The following is a 13803-nucleotide window of genomic DNA, read 5'->3' on the forward strand; positions in this document are numbered from 1 at the left end:
CACCTAGTATATACCTAGCCTTAATCTGGGCACTGGGAATACAAAATCAAAACAAACATGGTTTCTTTATTAATATGTTGAAAGAACCACACTTTGGTTTTGAAAAATTGCTCAAAACAAGTACTGGAAAGCACTAGACTGGGGGGTCGTGGATACAAAAATAAAAAGATATGGCTCTCTTACCAGCTAGTTAAATACTACAGATAACCAAAAGCTAAGTCTCTCTATCTCACTCATTGAAGTATTATGCCCAATGACCCATAATCACTTACAATCAAATATTTAACTAATAATTTGTAATTTGTTTAAAAGCTTGTGCATAGTTGTCAACTACAACGTATCAAGTTTCCAGAAATCAAAAGGATAATTGGAAGTTTCTAAATAGCAGACTCAATCACAACAACAGAGCTTAAATGCAAGACGTCCCTCACAAAATTTATAAGGCAAAAGAAGAAGTAATTTTTTGACTTTTACCACTATGATCAGGACTGTTCTGTACCTGCTTGGCAGAACACTATTTAAGTTAATATCATGTTGATTATGGCCCCACATACACTTGTGCTAGATGGTGCATTTGATACTTTATTGTTATTATCCAAATTAGCTAGGTGTGCCAATATGGGTTGACTGATATGTATAGTACATGAGAGCTCTTCTTGGACATACCCTTTGCCATTTAAAAATTTTTAAGAGAGAGAGAAAGGGAGAAGCAGGCTCCTTGCTGAGCAGAGAGCCCGATATGGGGCTCGATCCCAGGACCCTGGGATCATGACCTGAGCTGAAGGCAGAGGCTTTAACCCACTGAGCCACCCAGGCGCCCCACCATTTAAAAATTTTTAGAAACTCAAAAAATTATTTTAGGCATAAGATGGAATGCTTGAAAGCCAAAAATGACTGACTTTCTGATCTCCATGATTTATGTGTTCCTTGAATGCCATAGAGTGACCATATTACCCATAAATATATATCAAATAATTACATGTAAATTAGATTGATGTTTATGAAATGCCTCCCTTCTCTATTTTATTTGTACCAAAGCTAGTGTATATTTTTAAATTTCAGGTTTCTTAGCTGTGTGACCATTTTTTCCCCCACGTTGGAACAAGAGAAACTGCAATTCAAACTCTTAATAAGCATGGTGAATATCTAAGAAGCGAGTATGAGTAGGTATTCCCTCAAAATATTTCAATTCAAAAACTGCCTCCTTTCCCCCAGGAGTAAGTACATCTAACTGAATTAATATCTTACAGAATATGCCTTGGGAAATTTTATATAATATGTACATGACTGGATCATACTTCACTCCTAGACCAGTAACAATATTTCACCATTTAGATAACTAATTAACAAATTCAACATTTATCAAGCACCTACTGTGTTTCTGACTCTCTTCTGGATTTAGGAAGATACAAAGATATCTTTATAATTTATTTTGTTACATAGTTTTAGTATATAGCCTAGTTCTGGGTAGTCCTGACCAAAAGCAATAATGAAACAAGGATACACATTTCAATTTATAAACCAACTAGCTGGAATTAGGCAATGAATACTGTAACACATGGGAAAGCAGGCGCTGTATGTGTTCCTTCACTTCTCAGCTTTTTTCTTGTATTTATCCCTCCACCATCACCTTTCCTCTTACATTGCAGACTCTTTTCTGCCTCGATTATTGTCGACCAGCATATATGTCCATCTTTTCACTGTCTCTTCAGTTGATACTTCATTAAATATCGTAATAAGCTAACCTGGTCATATTTACCTGTCATTTTGCTAACTTGGCTCTGAGCTCTCTGAAGGCAGGGGTTGTATTCATCACCCCCTGCAACCTTCAGAGCACCTTATCTTACACCAGTTCCTTGTCCAAGAGTTATTTGGTAATTTGATTTAATTGAGTTGTCACTTCTGTCTACCAGTAGTGCTCATGACAGTAAGCATTACTAATCCCATTGGTGGACCCTAGGGACAAGGGAGGCAAATGTTGCTGTACTTACACCAACAGGAGAGGGTAGGATGCACTTCCTCTGTGGAGAATAGTTTTAAGTGAGTTTTGAAATTGGCAACTTGGCCAGAAAGAAGTTATTCTTTGAGCTTGGGATAAGATGATATATTTGAACATATATGTTCCTCTTTATTTCTCAAGCATCTGTATCAAAGATTTCACCATGATTTAAATCTGATTCAGGTGGTGAGACATCTGGAAATCATGAGGGCATTTACCGAACATCATAAAATGTTGACATATCAAGCTAAAATTGTGTAATGTACCATTTTGTGCTAAATCAGATGCCATCTTATGCTAGATTCTCCTATAAATGAAGAATGGCAGGTGCCAAATATGTAAGAAAAAACTATGAGAGAAATAGTTTAAAGAAATTTAGTTTTTCAAATTAATGAATTAGGAAAAGTCTGCCCTCATCAATTTTGGTCATGAAACCTCTAAATTCATCTATAAAATCATTGTTTAAAGAGCCTAAATGTGTACTCAACTGAAATTTGACTTTTTTTAGTTAAAAGTAGCTCTACTATATTGTATTTCATAGGCTGAAAAATGGAAGTACTGGTCTGGTTAAAATTATTCCCCTTTTTTAAACTAAAAAAAAAAAAAAGTAAAATTGGTTACAGCCCTGTTTCTACAATTAGAGAATTAGAAGAATTTGGGTTAGTTTGACTCTTTTGTTTTGCACATTTCTAATCCATCTTGGTATTTTGGAAAAAAAAAAAAAAGGAGTTATAAGGAGAACATCTGTTGCTATTCATGTCATTTTCCATCTACATCATGTTCCATCGTAGTTTAAGAAGGCCTCTCCTTTAAAAAGTACAGTCCTTAACCAAAATTCTAAGGATTTTGCCTTGCTGTTTCAGTAAAATCACTAAAACTGATATTGTTCCCCTTGCCTTTCTCTTCGTCTGCCAATAACTGCTTCCCTCTCTCCCATTCCTCCTCCTTCTCCTTCCTCCCGCTGCTCCTCCTCTCCAAAGCCCCTCCAAAAGTGCTGCACATTTCCTCCTTCTCTGTTTACTTAGATTTATATTTTTATGCTTACTGCCTTTCTGTACCTCATCCCTCATTCCTCAAATCAATCTTAATTTTTTTTTCTTTTCTTTCTTTCTCTTATTTTTTGTCTCTGCTTTCAAATCATCAACTTTGGAATTAAATAAATAAATACTTAGTGAAAAAGCCTTTTTCCTTTTCATTCACAAACATCTATTGAGCATCTATGAGTGTCAGGCACTATTATAAATATTGGGGGTAGATGGGAGAATGGGACGAGTGAGAGTCCTGCTTGGAGGAGCATATATTCTAGCATGGGGGTAGAGGAGGAGATATATATATATATATATATATATATATATATATGTTATATATCTCTCTCAGGTAAATTTAAGTGTTATATAGGGTTGTCAGATTTAGCAAGTAAAAATACCAGCTGTCCAGGTAAATTCAAATATCAGATAAATAACGATTTTTTAACATACGTATAGCCCATGCTATATTTGGGGTTAAATTAAAATATGGTCCAGATTGGGATAATTTGAGGCAGTTTTACAGCTGTATTTTCCCCAGACATATATGTCCAACTTGCATGTACGTGTCTCTATTCATATGATTTCCTGCCCTCCAATCTCAACTCATCTGAATTTTTCTCATTCTCAGATTCCACCTCTTTTAAACATTTTCTTGCAATAATACCAGCTTATATCACACTCATATTGTGTAAGCCAGCTTTGCAGTTATTATCCACATTACATCATTAACATAAGAAAACATGGCTCCCATCAGGTTTATATTGTAGAATTGGTCTGGAGAGCTCTGCAGCCGTACCTGTGAACCCACCTATGCGTGCATTTCTTGTATCTCCAATTTGTAATGTAGGAAAGGAGCTCAGGCTCTAGAGTCCAATAGCCTGGGGTACAAATCCTGATTCTGCTGCTTACCAGTTACACAGTCACACAGGTGACTTGCTGTGCCTCAGTTTCCTCATTTGTAAAAAGGGGAAAATAGTATTTTTCTCATACGGTTTTGGAATTATAAATAAGATTATGCGTGTAGAATACCTGCACGATGCCTATTACTCCTCTTTCTCCTTCTCATCCTCATTACTTTATTATCTCCACACACGTACAATTTCTAGGATAGTGTGGAATAGGGCAATATTATGAAAGAATACTATTAGGTGATCATTGAAATGAACAATGACCTCTATAGTTTTGCTAATTACATGTATCTGGCCCTCCTTCTGGTCTCAACGAACAGTCAGGAAAATTTTGCTTTGCATTGTCTTACCAGAAGAAAGGTTTATGGATTACACTAAATGGGAATGAAAATAAAAGAAACATATTTAAAAGCACTATCGCCCCCCCCAAAACCCTGAAAAACTATAATAAGTGAATGAAATGCTATGTATGCATTTAACTGTCTCACATCCCTTTGAAAAGTAAGTTTCCTGAGGGCAGTATCAGTTTCTTTTGTTAAGAGGCCATTCTCTTAAATGCACAAGCTTTGGGTCAGTAGGAAAAGTATTTAGTGACAGTTGTGGTGATGGCTCCCTAGTGATTTGTTCAAAAAAAATTAGATTCTGTAGCAAGTTTCCATATCTGTCACTCAGCAGGAAATTACTCATTTTATATTATGCTTTTGTAACTGATAGTTTTTGGTATTATTTTATTTGTTGTCGTTATATCTTGTGCCAAGTTTGTAAATTGAATTGTACAACATACCTTTTAATGTTATGAGAGAAAAAAATCTTTTGAGTTGAAATAGCATATGTTTGGCCTTGCCAGATGAATATGGGGGAAGCCCAGAATAAACTAATATGTCCCATCTGCATGACGGATTAGTGAAACTGTAAAAATCATTACTGTTATAAATCTATAATATACTTACAATTCTAAGCTATAGTACACTTTTTGAATACCCAGTCATGAAAGAAATACCTCTCAAACAGCCCTCTAAACTATAGCGTAGCATAGGAGGAAAACCCCATTAGAAGAAAAGCCAAACATTATTCTAGATATGGTATTCTCTATATGGAAAAAATAAATCTTTGGGATAAATAATAGCATGATAGAATTAAAATGACTGTAAGACCATTGATAGAAAAGGAGATCATGACAAGCTCCCTTCCATCCCCCACACTCAAAAAAGGGCTTTAAAAATTTTCCTCCTTTCTTAGATTATATGAATACTCTAATTGCATCCAGAAGTAGAATGTCTTCTAGAGAGGCCTGTTAAGAGTAGTTTCTTTCTCTCTCTCTCTCTCTACACACACACACACACATTTTTTGAACTTAAGTGGCCATAAAAAGTGTGGTTTATTTTTTATAGAACAAAAATATAATAAAACTTGAATTTCTATTATTCTCATATTCATTTGGGGATTTAATTACGATATATGACTAAATCTAATCTTTTGATTTCTACAAATTATATCTTTCTATTGAGTTGCCTATTCAAAATAACTTATCACTTATTTTAAATCCCAAATCATAACGAGATTTAGGGACAAAATACTTGCCAGCAATGTTTTACATAGCATGATAGTTGGGCTCATTCCATTTTTAGGTAATTTCCCCAGTTCTATCTTGAGGGACAGGGATCTATGTTGGGTGATATGAAGAGAAGTCTAAGACCTCACCTTCTCCAGATACCTCTCCTACATGCTTGAATGTGACATCATTTACTGCTCCTTTCCTAAGTGAAATTCTATTAGAATAGTTTGAGAGATAAGCAAAGCCCCCAGAACACTGACATTCCCTGGAGAAAACTGATCTGGTTGAGCTCAGGGCAGAATGTGTGTGTGTTATGGTGGGGGGTGGTTAGGAGGAGAAGTTTCCCTCCAATCCTCCTGATCTCCATAAGGACCTACTACTTTTTTTTTTCATGCACATTAGCTGTTGGCCAGCAAAGCAGCTCAGACCTAATGGCTTTGGGCTTTAGGCCGCTCTCAAGTGAGGGGAACCCAGAAAGAGCAGCAGAATATTGGAAAAGGAAATAGAGCAGGTGCAAAGGAGGAAAAAGGTAAAGAACAGATTCAGATTTCCTGCTTCCTCTATGAGAGCTCAGAGAAACTAAACAATTGGTGTCACAAACTGGCGGTGGGGGGAAGGGGGTGGGGGTTGGGGGGGGTTGGCTGAAACCTGAAACTGTCTTGAACAACCCCAGGGAGGCTCTTAATACAGTTCCTGAACCAGACCCAGAATAATCTCTGTGATATCTGCCGCTAGAAAAAAGGATGTCCGGAAGATTAATTTACAATGTATTTACGTATTTTAAATTCCGCGTTGTCCATCCGTCTTGGAATGGGGAGCTCATCCCTTTGCCCAAGCGCCCGCTCATTGGGGGGCCCGGGCAGGGGCTTTTCACCACGGGGGCCCCAACCGCAGGCGCTGACCTGCCCTTGAAGCGCTCGTTTCACAAGCTTTACCCAAGTGCTCTCTGGCTCTTTGTACATCTTTAATAGTTTCCTTGACGGACTATGAAGAACTGCCAGATGACAGTTCTATTTCATTTTTGTCACTGCCCGGCGCTCCTTTTTTCTCTCTGGCTTTTTCTCAAGGGCATGATTCTATAAGTCACTGTGGCAATGTTCACGATGTGTATTGGTCTTTCAACCCCCTGTATTGATGCAGTGCGAGCCAGTCATGGACATGTCAAGATTTCAGGCCTTCAAGAAAGTAATCAAGGAGTATTTTATAAACTCTAATGTCCTTTCCATTGAAAGCAGATTGAAACTGGGGATTGGGATCTGATATTAAGGGTTTACTTTAAAACACTGCTGCCAGAGGCATAAAACAGCCCCTTTGATTAATATACCATAGGATTTTGTTCGCTTGGAAAAAGCGCAAGTGATGTGCTTTTGTTCCTCAAGTTTTAAATAAAACATTTGTCATTCTTTCATGCTGTTTATTACTAATTGCACAATTATTTTATTATATAGCACCAGGAAAATATGATTTGAGGTCTTCTGCATATTCTATGTTTTAAGTAAATAATCACTTCAGTCAAAATTATTTATTAAATTACATTATACTTTGCTAAACGTAATGGGGATGTCAAGACTTTTTTTTTATTAGTGTCGCATAATGAAATAATTGGAGAATTAGTAATAAATTTTCCCCTCTGGTAATTTAGAATAAACAAACAACAATTACTAGCGTTTTCCTTAAGAATGTAGGATTCTTAAAATTATCTCTCAGAAAATTATACTGATGAATGTCATACGTTTCTTCAGCCAAAACAAAATGAAATGGCTTTTCCTTGTCACCTCCGCAGAATCAGTATAGCTCTCATACATGATGAGTGTGGAGATTTCTTTGTATATTGTTTCTCTGGAGGGTCTCCGTATGGAGAGGACAGATGAGTTCCAAACAGGAGGATGCTGATACATTTGAAAACATGTTTGTGTTTTCAAACTAGCTTTCACATGCTACCACATTTCAGCTTTTAGGCCAAGAGTAGGAAATGTCTTTCAAAGCTAAGTTGTGTCTTTTTGTGACATCATGATCTGTAAGTGTTTACCGTGACACCTACTGTGAGACGTCCTCTCAGGCACGGTGAGAGACATGAATGTGGAGCATATACGGACTTTGCCTTCAAGGAGCTCCCTTTCTAGCAAGGGAGATAATGAATGTGCGTAGATTATCAGAGTACCATCTAGCAAGTAGACATTGGCAAAGTGATATGGATTTTCTCAGGGAAGAAAGAGTCCTGTGGCTTGGGAAGGAGCGATATGGGGGCATGCGAGGGGGGGTATCAAGGGCTTGGCATTTGAACTTGAATGGTGGGTATTAATAGAAACAGCTAACATTTACCGAGCTCTTGTGTTGCCAGACATACCTTTACTCTAAAGGCCGTTTTCCTATCCACTAAACCATAGGATGTGGTATGGAGGGAATGGATATTCTTGACAGAGGAGATAGGATGAGCAAAGGCACAAAGGGGACTGGGTTCTGTCTTCTAAATCATTTGCAGATAGTAATTTAGGACAGGTGCATACGGAAGATAGAGCCACTCTTTCAGATTCCCTACAGTAAAGTCCAGTGAGCGCACTTACAGCCTATAATGAATGCTAACAGCAATATGTGCCCTAAAAAATAATTAGACACAATGCCGCACTGTATAATGTTTTGATTATGCAATCACACATTTATTAACAAAGGTTGCTCTCTATTCTTCCAACTGTAAAATTCTAGAATATACAATTATACAAAACAATAGAAATAGAATCATAAGGACAGTAATCAGGACCCTTCTTAGTCTGGCCTCAATTTACTTCCCCAGTCTTATTTTTCTCTTCACACCTTATGCTCTAGCCAATAAAGTTATTGTTTCCTGCATGTGCCCAGTCCTATCACGCAACCCACTGCTCCTATGAGACTTTGGATCTCTAGGACTGGCTCAGCCTAGAAAGACTTCTCTTGGCAGCTAGAGCTCTTGGAACCACATTAGGTTTTGTGGATGTTGAGTGGTGTGCATGTTCATGTCTCTTGTGGGTGTTGACATTCCTATTACAATTATGAGATTGCTTATTGGCCCAGAATCGATATGGGAAAATTGCGGACCTACAACTTAACTGAGTCTCATGCACCCTTTCAGCCCCGACCACACACCCTAGCATATGTTAAGGAACAGGACCTTTTATTTTACCCACGTTTGGAGCTGTTCCCTTTCCAACATTCCATACCAGCTCCCTTGTCACGCCTCATTTTGCAGGGATCGCCCTTCACATACTTGCCTTTCACTATTTGGCTCTCTTCTTTTCTAACTCTGGGAAATTCTGGGAAGATACTTCATTCTTCATATTGCTACTGTGTGGTCCATCACCCACTACTTAGGAAAGTACTCTGGGCCATTCTCCTTCTGCGAATTTACCCAAGAGAAATGAAAACACACGTCAGTAGAAATACTTGTAGCAAATGTTTATAGCAATGTTACTTAGAAACTACTTCCTGATTCAGGAGCTTTATCAGTTCGACCCATCAGCCATATAATGTGAGTTCCCTGACAGCACTTAGCTGAGTCAGTGTTTGTAATCTTCCCTCTTCTACTAGGTATGTAGTAGTATCTCATTATGACTTTAACTTGCATTTCCCTAATGACTAAAGATGTGGGGTATATTTTCATGCGCTTATTTGTCATCCATATGTATTATTTGGTCAAATTCTAGTCCTTTCTTCTTTTGTTGTTTCTGCCTAGTTTTAATTGAATTGTTTGTCTTATTATTGAGTTGGCTACATCCAGCTTTTGGCAATTAATCATAAAGCTGCCACAGATTTTTGTGTGAATGTAATTTTCACTTTCCTTGCATAAATACCTAGAAACACAATTGCTGGGTCATATGGTAAGTCTATATTTAATAGGAAACTGCCAAATTGTCTTTCAAAGTGGCTGTAATATTTTGCATTTCCACTAGTACTATAAGAGAGTTCTTACTGGAATTTGAATTGAGTTGCATTGAATCTATGTATTTGTTAGGAAGGGTTTACATACTAACAGTACTGAATCTTCCAATCCATAAGAATGATATATCTCTACATTTATTAATCATCATTAGTTTTTCTTAGCAGTATTTTGTAGTTTTCAGTGTATATCTTCTGTAAAATCTATCCCTAAGTATTTTACATTTTCCCTGATATGGTAAATAGTATTTTTAAGTTGAAATTTACAGTTGTTCATTGAAAGTATAAAAAATAAAATTGATATTGATCAAGATATTCTACATAGACCATTATATTGTCTGCAGAGAAAGTTTTCTTTCTTTCTAATTTGTCTTTTATTTCTTTCTTCTTTCCTTGTTGGCACAGACTTTCAGTATAATGGGAATCAGAGTGTTGAGAGGAGGAATCCTTTTCTTGTTTTTCATTTTACAAGGTTTTTCACCACTAAGTAGGATGGTAGCTCTGGGTTTCTCAAGCATCCTTTTTAACAAATTGAGCAAGTCCTTGTCTATTTTTCCTAGTTTCCTGAACGTTTTTCTCAAAAAGTGTGTATATTTTTGTCAAATGTTTTTCTTGCCTCTATTGAGGTGATCATATAATTTTTCTTTTAGTCTGTTAATATGGTACATTATATTTTGTTTTTCAAATGTTCAACCTACCTTGTATTGCTGTATAAACTCCATGGGACCACGATGCTTTATTTCTTTCTATATTGCCAGATTCAATTTGCTAATATTCATAAGGAATATTGGTGTCTAGTTTTCTTTAAATTTTCTTTCTTTTTAAAAAAGATTTTATTTATTTATTTGACAGACAGAGATCACAAGTAGACAGAGAGGTAAGCAGAGAGAATGGAGGAAGCAGGCTCCCCGCTGAGCAGAGAGCCCAATGTGGGGCTTGATCCCAGGACCCTGGGATCATGAGCTGAGCTGAAGGCAGAGGTTTTAACCCACTGAGCCACCCAGGCGCCCTTAAATTTTATTTCTTTTCTAATAGTTTTTTTCTAGTTTTGGTATGATACCAGCTCGGGCCTCATGGAATGTGATGGAATATGTTCTCTTTTATTCATCGGGAGAGTTCGCTGTGTAGACCTGTTATTGTATCTTTCTTAAGTGTTGGGAAGGGTCCACCAGTGCAGCTACCTAGGCTTGGAGTGTTCTACAACCTTGGCAGGTTTTAACTACGAATTCAATTTACTTAAAATTGATAGTATTATTCAGGTTATTTTTCTTCTTAAGTCAGCTTTGGAAGTTCGTGTCTTTCAGCATATTTGTTATTTTATCTAAGTTGTTAACTTATTGGCCAAAAAAAGTTGTTTGAAGTATTTTCTTATTATCATTTTAGTGCCTGTATTATTTAGTGCCTGAAATTATAACCCATATATCATTACAAATATTGGTAATTACTTTTTCTCTCTGTTTTTTTCTGATTGGTTTTACTAGAAGTCTATCAAGTTTACTGTTGTTGTTTTTGTTTTTTTAAAGAGACCACTTAATGCTTTCATTGATATCTTTCTCTTTCTGTTAATTTTATTTTTTAAAAGATTTTATTAATTTATTTGACAGAGATCACAAATAGGCAGAGAGAGAGAGGGGAAGCAGGTTCCCTGCTAAATAGAGAGACTGAGGCAGGGCTTGATCCCAGGACCCTAAGATCATGACCTGAGCTGAAGGCAGGGGCTTAATCCGCTAAGCCACCCAGGTGCCCCTCTTTCTGGTAATTTTATTAATGTCTGCTCTTACCCTTATTATTTTCTTTCTTCGGTGTTCTTTGGGTTTAATTCGTGTGTGTGTGTGTGTGTGTGTGTATGCGTGCACTTGCATGCACACATGTGTGTCTGCCTAGTTTTCTAAAGTGTAAACAGATTTGATTTGAGAACTTAATTTTTTTCCAATATACATATTTTATTCTACATGCTATAATATACATATGCTTGGCTGCATCCCACATGTTTGATATTTGGTTTTTTAGTTCTCATTTAGTTTAAAATAATTTCTAATTTCTTTTGAGATTTTTTCATTGACCTGTGGGTTATAAAGAAATGTGCTGTATAATTTCTAAATACTTGGGGGGGTTTCCCAGATATCTTTCTATTATTGATTTCTGCTATAATTATATTGTGGTCTGAGAATATACATTGACAATTTCAACCTTTTTGTATTTATTGAAATATTTTATAGTTCAGAATATGGCCTATCCTGTTAAATATTTCATGTGCATTTGAAAAAAAAATCCATTTTGCTGTTTTTTTGAGTGCAGTGTTCTACAAATGTCAGTTAGGCCAAGTTGGCAAATAGTCTTGTTCACGTCTTTTTACTTATGTCCTGTCTACTTGTTCCTTCAATTATTGAGAAGGGGATTTTGAAATCTCCAACTATATTTGTGAGTTTGTCTATTTCTTTTAAGTTCTGTAAGTTTTTGCTTTCTCAATTTTGAAGTTCTGTTTTTAGGTGCAGATACTTTTAGAAGTTTTATGTTTTATTGATGTATTGACCATTTGGTCATTGTATCATTGTCCTTCTTTATCCCGGTAACATCCCTTTCTCTGAAATCTATATTAATACAGCTACTCCTACTTTCTTTTTGTTAGATTTAGAATGCTATATCTCTTCCCATTCTTTTACTTTGAACCCCTCTGTGTTTTATGTTTCAAGTGTGTTTCTCATAGACAACATATAGTTAAGTCTTGCTTTATAAAATTCATTTAACAGTCTATAATCAGAGTTTGTAAACTATTTACATTTAATATAATCTTCATTATTTTATGGTTAAGTTTAAATGTGCTATCTTTTTATTTGTTTTCTCTTTGTCCCACCGTTTTTTGGTTCCCTTTCCTCTTTTTTTATTTTGTTTTTATTAATTAATTTTTATTATTCCATTTCCTCTCCATTATTGGTTTATTAGTTATACTTCTTTTTTAATTGCTTGCTCCTCATTCATAGATTAGATAAACTGAATCTTAGAATGATTAATCACTTGTCCAAAATTGCATAATAGTTAAGTCAAAGCCCTTCCAGTGGTGTACAAGGTGTACATTTTTCTGGCCTTCATTATCTCTGACATCATCTTTATCTATCCTCTCTGTCACTCACTCTGCCCCAGCCACACTGACTTCCCTGCTCCTCAGATATGCAAGACACATTCCCAACACAAGGATCATTGGCACTGACTTTTTTCTTTGTCTGGAAGTCTGTTTCCCTAGATATCTACATGTCTGACTAACCTCTGGCAAGCCTGTGCTCTAATGTCACTATTCAAGGATGCCTTCCCCACTATACTATTTTTTTTTTTAAGATTTTGTTTATTTGACACAGATTTATTTATTTGACACAGAGAGAGATTACAAGTAGGCAGAGAGGGAGGCAGTGAGAGAGGGAAGCAGCTCCCCGCTGAGCAAAGAGCCCAAATGTGGGGTTCGATCCCAGGACACTTAGATCATGACCTGAGCTGAAGGCAGAGGCTTAACCCACTGAGTCACCCAGGCGCCCCGTCTACTATACTATTTTTAATTGTATCCTCCTTCCCAATCCTCACAGCCAATCCTAGTTACCCTGTTTTATTATTTTAAAAAATAGCACACACAAAGTTTTTAGGTATTATATTTATTATTTATATCTTTCCTCAACTAGTATATAAGTTCTACAAAATCAGAAATTTTGTCTGTCTCATTTAATGATGCATCTCAATGTGCCTGGCACATAGTAGGCATTTAATAAATATTTGTTGAATGGATGAATACATTGGCAAGTATAAAACACAGGAAGTGAATTTATTGATTACAATGAAATATAGCTATGTAGAAACACAACAACTGTGCTTGACATGGAGTTATATATGAATTTTCTTCCTAAAATACCATTTAGTGTGGTTAAAACTTGATATAATAAATGTAATTTAAATAAAGTCAAGTTTTTTCGTGTAGCAAGAAATCGTATACAGAGGGAAAAATTGGGAGATAGCAAACTAGGAAACTGTCACTCTGTGATTTTAGGGGGCTTTGAACAAAAACCTAAGAATTTTTCCTTTCCTTTTTCCTCATCATCTGACAGAGTCTAAAATTCTACCATTAGAGAGTTGCACCTTTACATTCTGTGTTTTTGTTTGTTTGTTTGTTTGTTTTGAGTTTTTGTTTTCATTTGTTTTGTTTTGTTTTGCTTTTGGTCTTTATGCATTGCTATCAAAATGGAAATACTTCTGAAAGGGGAGAGAATATATTTCAATCTAGTATAAATTTTTCCTTTAGAGAGGATTCATTAATATCATGTTTAAACTAAGTGCTTCTAAGAATGTACCTGTATGCTGACAAATACTGTTTTCCCATGCATAACTTGACTGGCTTCATAATCTAGGCTGATGCAGACATGT

This window comes from Meles meles, chromosome 6, assembly GCF_922984935.1.
Source record: "Meles meles chromosome 6, mMelMel3.1 paternal haplotype, whole genome shotgun sequence".
Lineage (NCBI taxonomy): Eukaryota > Metazoa > Chordata > Mammalia > Carnivora > Mustelidae > Meles > Meles meles.